Raw genomic sequence first — 15,880 nt, forward strand, 5'->3', positions numbered from 1 at the left:
CCTATTGTGACCATGTAAGACCTGGTATTTGCAATAACTCATGAGGTTTTCTTTTTTTGAGTGGGGGATAAGACTTAGTAATACTCCTTTCACTTTCCATGTTGGATTCCAAGAACAACTGACTTGAATGAAGAAAGATACATGCAGCTTGATGGATATCTTCAAAGAACTAAATCTTGCTTCCAACACTAATTAAGCATATGAATGTTTAATGAAAGTCATAGAGAATGACCCCAGATTAGAGATCCTTTATTTTTGGATGGAACAAAATGAGTTACCTTTAAAAACATAATGTGTTTGTCCTTAGAAGGCATCTGAATGATTATTTAAGAATTTAATTGTTTGCCTTCATTTTGAAATAGATCAAAGGGTTTTTATCAAAATCATGGAAACAAGTGTAACTTGATTTTTATCAAAATAGTGGAAACAAGTCACAATTTCTATAAATCCCTGGCATTTTTCTTTTAGCATTGATGGAAAGGATGTGAAATCATTGTGAAGTTTTTACCATTTAAACAATTCATTTCTTGCAGTGAATCACTTTATTATACACCATGATTTAGATCATTTTCTTTCCAGTCCTTATTTTTCTCCTTCCTGTTAGTGTATGAGAGGAACTTCTAAGGGTACTAAAGTTTTCTTTTATGAAATAATTAAAACATGGTCTGGTTTTATCATTTACAAGGAAATGCTTGTCATAACAATTATCACAAAAGATGTGATATTTGTCTGGTGAGTGTCCAACACAGCTAATTTCCTTAGGATGGTTTGTTACTCTCAAATTCTAACAAAATTCATTTTCTCATTTCTACTAGATTAAATGTTCAGTTTTTTCAAATCTGAAAAGGAAACTTTAAACGTGTTGATTTTCTAATGGAGAAACAAAAGCAAACTGTAAGCAGAAACAATAATTCAGTTTCAAATCAACATAACTCAATGCTGTATGACTTATATAGTTGCCACACTGTGAAGCATGGGTCTACCTTGGCCTTCATCCTCCAAGATATCTAAGGAGCCCATTTAATTAAAGCAACCAGGAATCAGTATGTGTATTATGGGCCCAGAATGGGGCCCCCATGGAATAGGAAAGCCAGAAGAGGCCACAGAAAATCAGACAGGATTTGACTTTTTCTAGAAGTAACAGTCTGAAAAATTACCTGTATTTTGTTTTGCTGCAGATTTCTTTGCATTTTTCCTTTTTTTTTTCTTGTTGCTGTCTTATTTTTCTCTTTTTCTTTTTTTTTTTTTGAGACAAAGTTTCACTATGTACATGAGGCTGGCCTTGAAGTTGAGGTTCTCCTACCTTAGCCTCCTGAATGGAGTGCTGGGATTATAATAAACATGTACCACCATGCCTGGCTTTTCTTACTTGTTTTTAAATACAGTACCACAAACCATACCGGTAACAGTATAATAGCAGAAGTACTGAGTATAAGTCATTTTTCAGGCTCACTTTTTGAAAAATTATTTTGTAAGATCACATTCCTACAATTGAATAATTGATGTTTCATTCTACAGACTTTTTCCTCCCAAATAATTCATTTCTTTTGGTCCTAGACAGAAATGGAATTACATTTAAAGTGAACCCCAATGGGATGAGGAAGAGACTTCGTTAAAATCGCATAAAGGTCCCGAGAGTTCAGGAAGGTGAAGTAAACACTGTTTCCTTTGCTGCCTGCTTGGCTCCTGAAACTAGTAGTGTGCAGAACATGCTTAACTGGCTAGAGCCCATGACCACCTCGCAGAAGAGTCTACCCACTGCACAGACGCCAAGGTCAAGACTGTTTGAGGAGTCGACTTCATCTTATTTGGGCCCAATCTCTTCCTTTTTGGATTCTATCTGCATCACATTAAAAAAATCCTAAATAGGGAAGGTTAAAAGTAGAATGGATGGATTGTAAACACTAAGCGTAAATTACCCTTCCAGTAGATTTACTGATCTTTTAAGAGAAGTAATGAGAAGAACTCACGAGATCCCGTTATCCTTAATCTCAGCCCCCAGCACGCAGCTCCTGAGAGCGAGCCTCTGCAGTTCAGTGCACTTTTAATGAAATGGTTACTCACAGCAGATGCTTGTTTTCTTAAATGTAAGCCTCATTCCCACTTTTTCTCTCCTATGAGTTGCTCTCTTTTCTTGTTTTGACACTTGCTTTATTATGTCCTGTCTTTTTTTTTTTTCTCTTGACTGCTTTCTTTTGGCTTTATAAATCAGTTGTGTTACCTGTTGCTTTCAAATGAACTTCCCCGCAATCAGGGCTTCACACAGTGCCCAGCACGGGGCACAGAACATGTCATAGGGTGGGAGCTAAGTGCATACTGCTGAATAAGTGAATAAATGCAGGGCAGTATGCTGACGGAGAGCAGACCTGTAGCTCTGTTACGTACATTTCCTGCTCCCCTATGCTCCTTAGAGCTATTGCTAGTTCATCGTGCTTTTACTTACAGCTTTTCAATACATCAGGAACTGCCATTCTTCACGGCCACTTATTTATTAGCTTTCACTTTGCCTAGGGGCCTTGCTCACCCCCCATTAGACTGTTAATTATATTCCTAAGAAATGGAAATGCAATTCACTTTATTGCTCCATGCCTTCTTGTGCCTTCAGGACAAAATCTGGTCCCTTTATTTGGGCACAGAGACTGTGGCATATTCTTCCATCTCCTGCATCTGCATCCTGTAACACCAACCTCACAGGTCCTCATCTGGGGATCTTCTCACACCTTGCGTGTTTGCGCAGCAGATATTGAGTGTTCTGATGCAGACATTCTTTCTCCTTGCTTTGTCTGAGGGACACATTTAGTATGGCTCAAAGGCCAGTTTGATGGTATTGTAAAGCCTCTCTGGACTCTCCCTGAACTTAGTCCCCATTGTGCTGTAATATCACCTCACTCATGTCAGAGACATATAGCACCTGACATTCTTGGAAGTCTCCCCTGTGGTCACTGTGAGCATCCCCAGATCAGAGCTAGGCACCGTGCAGCTGGTGGTCATTCAACAAGCTAATGAATGTGTGAGTGGCTTGCTTCCTTCCTTCTTGGTGTCTGAACTCCTCCGCCACCCCCCAACCCCCACACACTTTTTCTGGAAGAAATTAGGAAGGAAAATAGGAAAAGACCATTGAGGAAGGCAGTGGGGACAAAGCACCTGATGACACAGAATTGTATGAATCCTCTCTCTCCCACTTATTAGATATTGAACTTGGGGAAATTATTGCTCAGAGCTCCTCTTAGAGCTTTAAGGCCCACAGCAGTGTGTCTGGCACACAGTGAGTGTTTGATAAATGTTACTGGTTAAAGGGAACTACAATTGTATTCTTAGTCAAGAGGAATATTCCTTTAATTGGTATTCATTCCCTCACCAACCTGGATATCAATGTTTTACACAGCTATAGTAAGCTGTTTTTGATAAGCACTTAGCCTTATTTTATATATAGGAATTACCCGTGCCCTTTCTCTTTTATAGCAGAGTAGGAAACCGCTGAACTTAGATGTCCTGAATTTTGGCCTTGGTCTAGCACCTTCTGATAGCCCTGGGGCTTGGAAAAGACACTGTATTAGGAAATATCACCTGCGTTCTCTTGCTCATGGAGTATTGAGGGGAATCGGATGAACAAAGTGCATGTCTGAGTGTGGAAATGCTTCCAAAGCATACGGTACTCTCGACGCAGTTTTTCAGCCGGGTATAGCAGGAAGCACTCTGAGAATGGGGAAGGCTTCATTTCAACGATCACTTGTGTCTTCTTGTTGTTGTACTGGGGTTTGAACTCATGGCCTGGTGTTTGCCAGGGGGTTACTCTACCACGTGAGCCATTCTGCCAACCTTCTGTGCCTTGGTTATTATTGAGATAGGATCTTGCTTTATTCCTAGGTTGTCCTGGACCACAATCCTCCTTTTTTGTGTTTCTCTGTGTAGCTGAGATGAAACACACATGCCAACCATGCCCAGCCATTGGTTGAGATGGGGGGGGTCTTGTGAATTTATTGCCTGGATGGGCTTGAACTGCCATCCTCCAGATCTCCGTGTGCTGAGTTGTGAGGATTACGAGCTTGAGCCACTGTATCCAACTTGTGTTCATATGAAGTCAGGGAACCTGCATGACACATGGCAGGTTCTGTGCCCTCACTGAGGGTATTTCTCTTTCTGAGAGGTTCACATAGGGCCAGCATATCTATAATGGCATGCCCATTCTATAAGATGTAATTTAAGAAATCTTAACATAAAATCTGAGTATCAGCTATGAGACATGGACTATTCGATATAATTAATATTACTAATATGAAATTTTAGTTAAAATATTTTCCTAGTAACAGTGCTTATTTTCCCAGAGAATTTGTTTAAAGTCCCCTACCGTGATAAAGAAATGGTAGGTATCTTTCTATATATTTTTTCAGTTTTTCCTTAAGCCTTCATTGAATAGGGCTTAGATTAATGATGTAGGTTTTAATATTGTTTTTAGAAAATAATTGATATTGATTATCTTGCATGCTTAAATAGATGGATATATTATCTGAAGTAGAAATATTAATTGCTACTAGTAAAAAATAGACAAAATACCATTTAAAAAATCATTTATGTTTCATGGTGAACTATTAAAGGTATCCAACAAAGTGTTCAAGACTCAGCATACGTATTGGTATTTAACTTCCAACACATCTTCTGATGGTGTGTTTTAAGTACTAAGAGAAACAGTCTCATTTGGTGACTTAGATTAAAAAGGACAAATTATGACTTCTTGATGGACTTAGAGTGACAAAAAATGCATAATGGGCCATTTAGTAGTACAGATTCCAAGCCAGGAATTCCTAGTGTGAGCCTACTAGCTTGGTTAAAATGAACATCAGGCATTACAAAGCCATTCAAGCAAGAATATATAGTACTAATTAAATTTTGGTATAAATAATTTAAAATAAAAATGTTATACTATGCTATATCCAGATGATAAAATCGTATACCTGGACAATGCAGTGTGCATGACAAAATTCTATGTGTAGCCAATTAGTACTCCTTGTCTCCATGTAGACATACAAGACTATAGAGTCTAATAATTAACATGTCAGGGGATGTAGAATTCTGTTGTGTGTTTGTGTTCTGATTCTATTTTATATTTTTGGTGGTACTGAGGTCTGACCTCAGGACCTTATACTTGCAAAGGTATTGGTTTAGCCACAGCTCCAGTCCCTTTTGCTATGGGGTCTTGAGTTTGTCCATGGGCTGTCCTGGAATGTGATCCTATTTATACTTCCTACATAGCTGGCATGACAGGTGTGTGCTACCATGCCAAACTTACATTGGTTGAGATGTAGGTCTTGTAAACTTTGCCCAGGCTGGCCTTGAATCCCAATCCTTCTGATTTCTACCTCCTCAGTAGCTGGGATTACAGATTTGAGCCACCACATGGCTATGTGTTCTGATTCTTGAAAAATATCTCTTATTTGGTGACATGGATATTGACTTTCTTTTCCCTAATGGGTACTCCTTTATCTAAATGAATGTGAGTGACCAACACAAAAGCACTTTAAAGTATAGTGTCATTTCTTTGTTATTCTAGTCCTACTACTTTAAAAAGGCCTGGAGCAGATAAGGTCACATAAAATACTGACCTATTTTGTTGGACTTACTCTGAGCTTCATTGTATCTTGACAAAAGTTGATGGTTCATGACTACTGAGAATATTTTACACATCCTGTTTCATTATTCATATGGTAGATAACTAAGTAATTCACATACATCCATTTCTGCTGTGATAGGCATGGGGCATACAGACATAGATTACACTCAAGGGGCATCCATTCTAATCTAGCTTTGATGGAAGAAAGATAGGAAAGAAATGTGGCCTAGGTTTCTTTGGACGTGTATGTGGGCTTTGATGAGCTCTAGAGGGAAGTCCATCTATTATCTCATACTACAATACTCAGGCTGACATTTTCTTTTTCTGTGACCCTCCTATAATTTTAACAATCATCACACGAGCATTGACCCCTACACATATGGATTTAAGTAGCTATTAACTTTGAAAGCAGCAGTTTATAGCCTCTCTGTTTTCCTCTCCTCCTTTCTCATGTTTACCCATCTGGAGTGCCACTGTTAGCTTAATTCTTTAAAACTGATTTTATTTACCTTCTCAAAAATATACACTGCCTGCCTATTGCTTACAATGGTCTGACTTCTTAATTGAGACTGGACTTACCTCATTTTGTCTCTTACTACAGTGGAAATGTACTTTTTCCTTCATTTAGTAAGTGCTTCTTCATTGATCTGTCAAAATCACAAGTTTAACTCATACATTAAGATTTTGTTCACACCTTATCTCTTTCAGGAGGGGTCCACTGATGACCAAGAGTAGTCATGTGATTTATGAACACAGTGCAGAATGAAAATGCAGGGGCCTTTGTTAAAAACTAAGGATTTCAAAATGGCAGCTGGACAGTGTTTCACTCAGCATGGGACTCTCTTTTAGTGGGATCCAGGATGAATACAGAGGTCACATGTTCCTGTTTGGTTATGCTGACCACTCCACGATGATATTTCCTACTGTCTCCTATAACACTAATGCCCACTCCAGGAAAGGGAGCTCTTTGACATGAATACTGAGCAGCTGACATTCCTCTTTTTGTAAGTTTTATAACACCTGTCCTCTCCTACTTTAATGTTTGTACCTTCTCTTTCATTTGTTTACTTGAAGTCTTTTCCTCAATGTGTGCTGACATGATCAAATAGAACTAGATTATATCTTCTTAAGTGACATACCTCCAATTTTATTCTGAACATTTGATGTGTGTTTATCCCAATACTAGTATATTTATGGGTTATTCTTTCCAAATATTCTTTATTTTTTTTGCACCTTCATTGCAAATGCAGAGCACATTGGCACACATTGGTCAGCTTCAATCTGCTCACTTTACATACAGTTTTAAATCCATTTTTTACATCCAGTTTATAATTTTCCATCTATTCAGTTAGTGACAAAGGAGGGACAAGACCTCACACTTGACAGATGGGGATGGGGACTTCTAAACTTTACAGCCCTAGAGCTGGAAGGGGGCACAGAAGGACTCTCTTCCTCTCTTGGAAATTGGCTTCTTTGTAAATGAAATGGCAGACTAGTTTTCTTTAAGCGATTTCTCAGCAAGAGTGATAGTGAAATTCACACCATTAAAGTTATGAAAAATTCCTCTTTAGTGTTTGTTAGATGGGCCAACTTTCTCATGAAACCTCTTCAGCAGTAATATCTTTCAATCTAAATAACACCTGGTCCATAGGTTGGCTCAATGAGGCAACCCGGGCAGGTAAGATATTAATAATTTTGACAGGCAGTAAAACTTTTTGCTTCAACTGAATTACATCATTGTCTAATAATAGAATAATCTTACGATCTTTCACTAAGCCTTTGGATCATAGATTACTTCTCTGTGAAGTTAACACAATGATGATAAAACTAGTCAGAAAGAGACTGGCACAGTTGTGCACTAGCTTGTGGTTTGTAAACAGCAATAATGGCACAACTGCCAGGAAAACTCTAGAACAATGACATTCACAAAATACCTGTTCATTTCACGTATATGCTTATCATGTGTACAGTGAGAGCACTGCTAGTCATTCATCAAGCATTTCTTAGAGGGTCTTTTTGGTCTAGATGGCAAATGGCAAGTGTATGAAATCTTGGAAGTCATCCCCTTCTCCTATACTCACAGCAAGCATAAGTGAGTGGGGACCTAACCTATCGGTTCTCCTCAACACGGTGCTTCAGTTGACCAGGATTGGCATGAAACTATAACCTGTATGTCATATGTGATCAACCCACAGTGCAAGGATAAAAGAGAAGCCATGTCTTTGAGAAATTCGTAATGTAGTATGAGACGCAGAAAACTAGCTCTAAGGTGATGGGTAAAAACAGGTAATAGTACGAAAATACTTGCTTTAGAAAAACGATTGTAGTGTGGAAAAATAACAAACCATCTACCTGACTAGTGAAGAAAATCAAGGGCTTAAGAATTTGGTGACTTGTCCCAGTGCAAGTTATATGAGGCAGGAGCAGAGCTGTGCACACCTGACTCTCAGGCTGGTGTTCTTCTTATTCAACTTTGCTGGCTTGTTCTGCTTAAACCTTCAGGTAATTACATTCACTACACTAGTTACAGAAAGATTTGATAAATGTATCAAAATGAAGTGGTTTTATTGAATAATAACTGCCATAAAACTGTTATTAAAATCAGCTCTCTAAGCCAAAGGGTTATTCCGAGAGCTCATGCTTTTGTGACTGGTTTTAATTGGCCACATTTAGATATAAACTACATGAACTGCTGTATTTCCCTTTGAAATACAAGAATTATCTTTCCAATAACAAAAAAGTCATCTAGCTCATATTCATGCTGTCATTTACATTTTCTGTGATTTTTTTTACCCAGCTTCAAGAAAACCTTCAATGTGTGACCCACAGTATGTGAACTTCAAGGTGTGACATGTCTTCATTTAGCCATTTAGTTGAAGAGGTATCCAAGTTTGAATTCCTAACCAAACTGCCTAATTTACATGGATCGATATTTGATTGCTGTGTCAATGCTTGCGTTCTTTCTTGACTAGTCATGTGATATTTCCAATTTCAGATTACACTGTTTTGTTACATCATGATATACTGGCTGCCAAGATAAACTCAGTTTTATTCCACCACATTTTTACATTGCCAAACAGCAAGTGTCTGTACATAAGTCAAGTTCTTCTGTCTACCTGGAAGAGTATTCAGACCCCTGGTATTTCTTCCTTGAAATCAGATGTGCCCAACCATGCAGAATATTAGTTCTAATTCATTCATTGACTAGAATTTATTTCTTTATTTATTTTACATTTACATTTTATGTATTTTACTAAGCACATTTGTAATAGCAGTTTTTCAATTGACAAGTATTTCCCATTGCATTAACTAGAATTTATATTCACCTGGCAGTATTGTCAAATATCTAAAAACTTGGTAATGTAGTATACAACTCTGTTTCATTGATTTTTGGGGGGGATGCTGAAGAGTGAACCAGGGGTGAGTGCATGCTAAGCGTATGCTCTTAACGCTCAGCTATACCCTGCTTACTGATTGCTGGAGCTTTATGAATCAGTCTGGAACGAAGCCAGTTTGTGTGCTTCTTTTTTGTTTGGTTCTCAGAGATACAACTAATTTCTACATCACCTTATATCTCTGGCATCATGGGAGCGGGAGGCTAATGCCAAGTTCTGTAAATCTAGGCGATCCCTGCCTGTTCTAGTCTACTTCATTTCTCTCCTTCTCCTCTCATTGGTTAATGACCGATTTCCTTCACGGCATGGAATCTGCCAAACTCTGTAAAGTGAAGCGTCTGCCAATAATTAGAACGGAGCTTCAATACTCTATATTAATTAAATTCAATATCCTCAGCTACTCTTCATTCTGTCTCACTCATGGTTTATTCTTTCCCTTCCCAGTCAATTGACTAAGTATTACACTATAGGGTATTTAGATTTGTCTTAAGAGCCAGTGGTGAGACTGGCTGTGTTTTATTGTAATTAGACAGGACAATATAGTATAATGAATTATTTAGTCTATTTTATACTACACTGGATGCTTGGCTTTACAGTGACACTATTTTGTGTAGTGTTGCCTAAGAATGTTTTTTTTTTTGTGGTGTACTGGCATTTGAACTCAGAGTTTCACACTTGTGAGGCAGGTGCTCTACCATTTGAGTCACGTCCCCAGCACTTTTTGGCTTTAATACTTTTGGATAGTGTCTTGTCTCGTTGTTTTGCCCAGAGATGGCTTCCAGAAGCAATCTTCCTACCTCTAGCTCCCATGTCACTGTGATCACAGGTGTGTACCATTGTGCCCTCCTTATTTGATGAGATGGGGTCCTCACTATAACTTTTTGCCTGGGCTGTCCTCAAACCGTGATACTCCTAGTCTCAGCCTCGAGAGTATTTGGGATTACAGCTGAGTACCACCATGCTTGGCACTAAGAATCTATTAAGTGTAGAATTCAGCTTCTTGTTCTCTGGGAGAATGATGATGTACACAGCTTTGTTGCTTGTTTAATTGGGAAGTGGAAACTAGTTTCCTACCCCTTGAATCTGGACTGATCTTTTTGATTTTTATGACCAATGGAATTTGGCAGAAGTGAGATGCTAGAAATTCTGTGGCTAGATCCTAAGAATCATTGCAACTAATTTTAGGCCCTTTAGAAATTGACTTTGGGAAAATGTACAAAGGCAGACTCTCCTGAGATTGTCATGTTGTGAATAAGGCCAAGCCAGCTGGGTTGTCATGGAGAAAGAGAGGCAGCCAGACATTCCCAGCTCTTGTGACCATTCCAGTCAAGCCACTAGACTTGTGAGGACAGAATTCTCCTGAGGAAATCTGCCTCTAGTGGTAGTAACATTGAGAAGACCTGGGGAACCCAACCAGCATCCAGAATTGGGGCTCCCAGCACACACAGTACCTACTGAGCCCATCAGGGCCATCTGGTACCTAGAAGTGGGGTGCTGGTGTGGCTAAAGCCTGAACATGACATTGGCTTGGGGTCTGGGTGTGCAGGAGCAGAAGGGGCTCAGGAAACTGTTGGACAGGGATTGAAGGACAATGAGGAACTTGTCAGTGAAGCCTACAGTAAGGTTACCTTTTCTGTAGAAATGGAAATGTTGGTAACATTGCCACCTGAGGTAACACAGACAACATATTACCCATTGTGGACAAACTTCAAATCTGTCTAAGGAGATTTTCAGGAAGAAGATTGATTGTGAAAGCTGTTTTATTTAGCGAGAGATGAGCTGAAAAGAAGGAATTGCTCATTTCCCAAACACAATGTAGAGAACCCATAAAGGAGCTAGGCCTAACTAGATTTCAAAACAAGATTAATTCAGAGCTCTGGTCTCTCCAAGGGACAGAGGACTAGTGAAATAAGAAAAGCCTCAGCAAACATCACATCCAGCATCCTGCAGGGTAATAAGGGCTGTTTTCAGGGTAGAAATCTCAAGTGCAAGACTGTAGGATCCTGTATAGATAGTTCAGAATCTTAGGGCATTTTCCAAAGTCCAAACCAAGCCTGAGAAGAACTCAAGGAAACTTAGTGGAGTTGGGAAAAGGGTGAGGAGGCTGTGATGGGAGTCATGAACTGGCAGAAACCACTGCCTGTGGGAATGGAAAAGACAGAAAGGGTTCGTAATGAGCTTATTGGTTCTGTCAAGGAGATTTAGAGGGACAATGTTGAAAGTGATAACTACTGACTGGCTTCCTTATTTCTCTGTGATAAAACATGGTAGGCGTGACATGAGCTAAAAAGGGACCTTCATTTTTTGAAAGAATTTAGAGGAAATGTTTCCAACCCAGGTCTTGGCTGCATTACAACAAATTCTTTTTTCTCATTTCATCTTCTAGAGCTTTTATAAAAAGACTGAAAGAATAAAAGTCCTTAGTATCCTCTGGGAAAATATCACCCAAATACATTCTTATTTTTGGTCTTGTAGGTTATCGGCCCTTATTGTCACTTCATTCTCATAAATAAGAATTATATTTAATTCACCACTATACCCAGTGCCAAGCATAGTGTCTGGCACAGAGAAGCCTCTTCATGTATAGTCTCCATATTGTGAAAGAAAATGATTTGCTGTGGATTATTCACGTTGACAGACATGTTAAAAGAAAAAATTAGCAAAAATGGTAGAGAGACTTTTACATCTAGTCTTTTAACCAAAACGCAACATTCATAATGGAATAATCAATTTTATATTGGCATTTCTAAAGAGAATTTTCCTGTTAAGTATTGCTTTTTCAAACTTTTCCTTAACGGTCAAGTATATGAGGTGGGCAGTATTGATAAATATTTCAGTAAATACGATCTTCGACCAGCCGCTGCCTCAATTTAGGCATGTGGCTCACAGTCAAATACTGAGAATTCTTTGGACAAGCCTACTTAGAAAGTTGCCAATGCTTAGAAAAAGTTTCTGAACTAAAATGCCTCATTACGAAAGGAGGAAAATTAGGGGACAGCATCTGTTTTGTCATGTCTTTCATAATCAGGAAGATTATCATCAACCTCAAGAATACTTTGACCTGAGGGAATCGAGGCACATCAGTGTCAGAAGGAACTATTCAAGCTGGCTGACACTGTGAACTTCAGCAGGAGTCATCCAATGAAGATTCAACAGAGGGAGAAAAGCACATTTAAGAGAAAGGATAAACGTAGATAAAGGTGTCAATCAAAAGCCAACTATGAAATGTTCAAGGTCAAGGATGCTGAGTCTAATTCAAGTGATATTTTGAAAATAAATCAACACACCTAGCTGTAGAAAACTCATTTGTAGAACATATCTTTATTGCATAAAACATAAAAATTATAATATTAATGGATGAATGGGGTACCATATCATGTTTCAATACACATATATATTGTGTAATGTTTAAATCAGTCTAAACATATCAATTTCCTCAAACATTTATATTTTCTTTACAGCAAAAACATACAGAACCCTTCCTCCCAGTTTTCTGGAATGGTCACTACATAATAGTAATCAAGACAACCCCATATGCAAAGGCACACTAGACCTTCTTGCTTCTATTGAACTGTAACTTGTACCCATTGATCAACTTTTCCTCATCCTTTCTTCCTGCCTATCATCTCCAGCTTCTGGTGACTACCATTCTACTCTATAAGATTGACTGTGGTATTCCACATAGGAGAGGGGTCATGCCATGCTGGGATTTCTATGCCTGGCTGATTTCACTTAGCATAATATTCTCCAGTTGTCTCCATGTTGCACAAGTGACAAGATTTCAGTCTTTTATGACCGAATAGTATTCTGCCGTGTACTATAGGATCCTTGAATGAATATGTGCCACACTGTCTGTAGCCATCAGTTGATAGAATCCTCCCTTGTTTTCCACTTCGTGACTATTTTGAATAGTGCTGCGGTGAACTCAGGTGTGCAGAAGTCTCTGTGACAGACCGATTTCACTTCCTTTGGATATATAACCAGTAATGGAATTGCTGGATGATATGGTAGTTCTATTTTTATTTTTTGGAGAAATCGAGATACTGTTTTTCAGAATGGTTATGCTAATTCACATTTCCACTAGCACTGGGCAAGGGTTCCCTTTTCTCTAGCCTCAATAGCACTTGTTATCTTTAGTGTTTTGATAATAGCCATTCTGATTGGAGTGAGGTAAATTTCATTGTGCTTTTTCTTTTTCAGATGATTCATAATACTGAACATTTTCATATACTGTTGGCCATTTTTATGTTTTGTTTTGAGGAACGTATATTTATGTCCATTTTTTTGCATTTTTGCTATTGAAATGTTGGAGTTCCTTATATGTTCTAGATACCCACCCCTTGTCAGATGTATAGTTTGCAAATATTTTCTACCATTCCGTAGGTTGCATCTTTACTTCATTATGTCATTTTCTGTGCAGAAGTTTTTGGGTTTTATGTATTATCATTTGCCTTTTTTTTTTTTACTGTTGTTACCTATGCTTTTTAGAATCTTATACAAAATATCATTGCCTATTACAATATCCTGAAACATTGCCCGATGCTTTCTTCATCTAGCCTCATTGTTTCAGGCTTTACATTTAAAAATGTCTTTAATCTACCTTGAGTTTATTTTTTGCAACTAGTACATTATCTAGTTCCACTCTTCTGCATGCAAATATACAATTTACAGGACTGTTTATGGAGAAGGCTGACCTTTCTCCAATGCTTGTTCTTAGCACCTTTGTCAAAATTGTAGATGGATGGGTTTCCTTTTAGGCTTTGTTGTTCCATTGGTCAGTACCATGCTGATTTGCGTTTTTTTTTTTTTTTTGAGACAGGGTCCCATTATGCAGCCCAGGCTGACCTGGAACTGCTGCCTTATCTTGAACTCTTGATATTCCTGTCTCAGGCTCCCAAGAGCAGGGATTACATGGGTGTTCCACTATGTTGGGCTTCATACTATCTTGGTTACTGCAGCTTTATAGTATATTTGACATCAGGTTGTATAATTCCTCCTATCTTGTTCTTTTTGCTCATGATGGCTTTGATTATACAGCCTTTTGTGTGTGTGGTTCAATACAAATTTTAGGATTGCCTTTTCTAGTTCTGTGAAAAATTCCATAGGTATATTAATAATGATTACATTAAATCTGTAAATCACTGTGTTATATGAGCATCTTAACTATATTGATTCTCCTAATCCATGAACATAAGATGTCTTTCCATTTTTATGTCTTCAATTTTTTCATTAATGTTTTATAGTTTCATTGAGGAGCTTTTTCACCTCATTTATTAAATTTATTCTTAGGTGTTTTTAGTAGCCATTGCAAATGGGATTGCTTTCTTGATTTCTATTTTAGATATTTAGTATTGAAGTATAGCAATGCTACTAATTTTTGTTTATTGATTTTATATCCTGCAACTTTGCTAAATTTATTTATTCTAATAACTTTTCAATGGAGAATTTTTGTTTTCTATATTGAAATTCTGTCATCTGCAAATAGTGATAGTTTGACTTCTTTTCCAACTTGGATGCCATTTATAGTTAAATGAGACATCCATGTTTTGTTCAAGAGCTTAAAGTGCTGACTCTCTCCATTTGGTGTAATATTTCCCCATTCAGAATATAACACATGCTTTTATTATAACAACAAATAATCTTTGCAGTGAGTTCTTGGAATTGGTTTGCTAGTATTTGTTGAAGATTTTTACATTTATCTTCACCAGGGACATTGACTTGTGGATTTTTTGGTTGCACTCGTATCTGTTTTTGGTATCAGGGCATTGCTGTCATGCAAGAATTCCCTGTTCTCCATTTTTCTTGGAATAATTCTGGAAGAGTTGATATTAATTTATTAAATAGCTGGTAGAATTCAGGAAATCCAACTTGTCTTGTGCTTCTTACTTCTGTTTCAATCTCATTGCTGTCATGGTCTGCTCAGGTTTTCCATTTCTTCATGATTCAGTCTTGGCAGGGTATATGTTGTAAGGAATTTGTCCTTTTCTTCTATATTATCAACTTGTTGGCATATTTATAATCTCTAATGATCCTTTATATTTCTGTGCTCAGTTGTACTGTCATTTTCTCTCATTTTATTTGAATTTTTTCTCTCCTTTTTTTTTCTTGCTAAAGGTTTGCCAATACTACTGATCTTTTTGAAGAACTACCTAATTATCATTTGTACTTTTTAGTCTCCATTTCATTTATTTCTGCTTTGGTATCATTTCTATGAAATGTGGGCTTTGTTCTCTTTTTTCTAGTTCCTGGTGGTGCAGTGATTGGTTGGAATCTTTAGCTTTTGGTGCAAGGGGTTGAGTACAAACTTCCCTCTTAACTGCATTTTCTGGATCCCATAGTTTTAGATATGTGTCTCCATTTTCATTTGCTTCAAGAAAGTTTTATATTTTTTTATTTCATTCATGATTGATTGGTTATTCCAAAGTAAGTCATCTAATTCCCATGTATTTGAGTAGCTTCCAAATTTTTTCTTATTGACTTCTAGCTTTATTGTGTTATGGTCACAAAAGTTATGGAATATGATTTCAATATTTCTTTAAATTTTTTGAGTAGCTACTTGTATGGTCTACCCTGGAGGATGTTCCATGTGCAGATGAGAAGAATATGTATTCTGCAATTGATATTATGTATACAAACAGTTTCTTAGACATAGGGAAGAATTCTGATTTGATTTTTTTCCAATTTAGAACTTACTCTGCATCAAGAATTTTTCAGTTCAGATAGTATATGAGGCTTTAAGTTATCTTTCAATGATTTGAGTAAATTTGCAATATTTAAAAAGAGCTATCAGTGTGTGGGGAGCTATCAGTGATCCCTCTCGAAAATCAGTTGATGTTCACTGCTAAGTCTTTTTAGCCAATTTCATGTTACTTGATGC

The 15,880-nt window shown here is 37.6% G+C and overlaps 1 protein-coding gene across 2 annotated transcripts in view; it reads right to left on the reverse strand.

The window, feature by feature from the left end:
• Nucleotides 1-15,880, reverse strand: part of Cntn5 (contactin 5) — a 1,105,069-nt gene that overhangs the window by 101,512 nt on the left and 987,677 nt on the right. The window lies entirely within an intron of this gene.

This window comes from Castor canadensis, chromosome 2, assembly GCF_047511655.1.
Source record: "Castor canadensis chromosome 2, mCasCan1.hap1v2, whole genome shotgun sequence".
NCBI classification, from domain to species: Eukaryota; Metazoa; Chordata; class Mammalia; order Rodentia; family Castoridae; genus Castor; species Castor canadensis.